The 546-nt window shown below is 46.7% G+C and overlaps 1 protein-coding gene across 1 annotated transcript in view; it reads right to left on the bottom strand.

The window, feature by feature from the left end:
* The window catches only part of si:ch211-168f7.5 (ataxin-2 homolog), a 12,986-nt gene that overhangs the window by 11,312 nt on the left and 1,128 nt on the right, over window positions 1-546 (bottom strand). The window lies entirely within an intron of this gene.

The raw sequence follows: 546 nt of genomic DNA, 5'->3' as shown, positions 1-546 counted from the left end.
GTGTCCAGGCCTCAGGATTGGGACCTGTTCACATCCTGTCCTCCTGTATTACATGTCAACCCACATTCCCCACATTCCCATCACAAAAAGACCTGCGTATGCATTTCAGGAAAAGGTTGGGAAATGGGTTACTTTATATGTGGGTGTGTTAGAAGAGATCATCACATCCTAACCTTTCTGTCACATTACCCTGGAGCATTTCACAATAAAAGATCAAAACTGCACTTTTGGCTCGTCAAGATGACGGACAGTGATGGAGTCTACCTTCATATTGTCATCATAGTGATTTGAATGCAAACTGGGTGCCAAAGTGACCTTTACAGCTGATGAGCTTACCGACCAGAGCCAAGAAATGCAGCAGTGTCTGGCTGATGGCTTGTGTGTTAATACCTCCACCTGATTTTAGCGCCTGTATCCCACACAACACACATCCTCCCTTTCTAACCTTGAGGCAGGGCACAGAGCCACCTAGACTGGAGCTGGTCCTGGAACCCCGACCTCAATAACATTTGGTCCATGTGATGGTCATTCACACACACACACACA

Source organism: Morone saxatilis, unplaced genomic scaffold (assembly GCF_004916995.1).
Source record: "Morone saxatilis isolate NCDOM2014 unplaced genomic scaffold, NCSU_SB_2.0 Contig22, whole genome shotgun sequence".
NCBI lineage: Eukaryota > Metazoa > Chordata > Actinopteri > Moronidae > Morone > Morone saxatilis.
The sequence above is the reverse complement of the archived record's forward strand: the minus strand, read 5'-3'. Positions and strand labels throughout refer to the sequence as shown.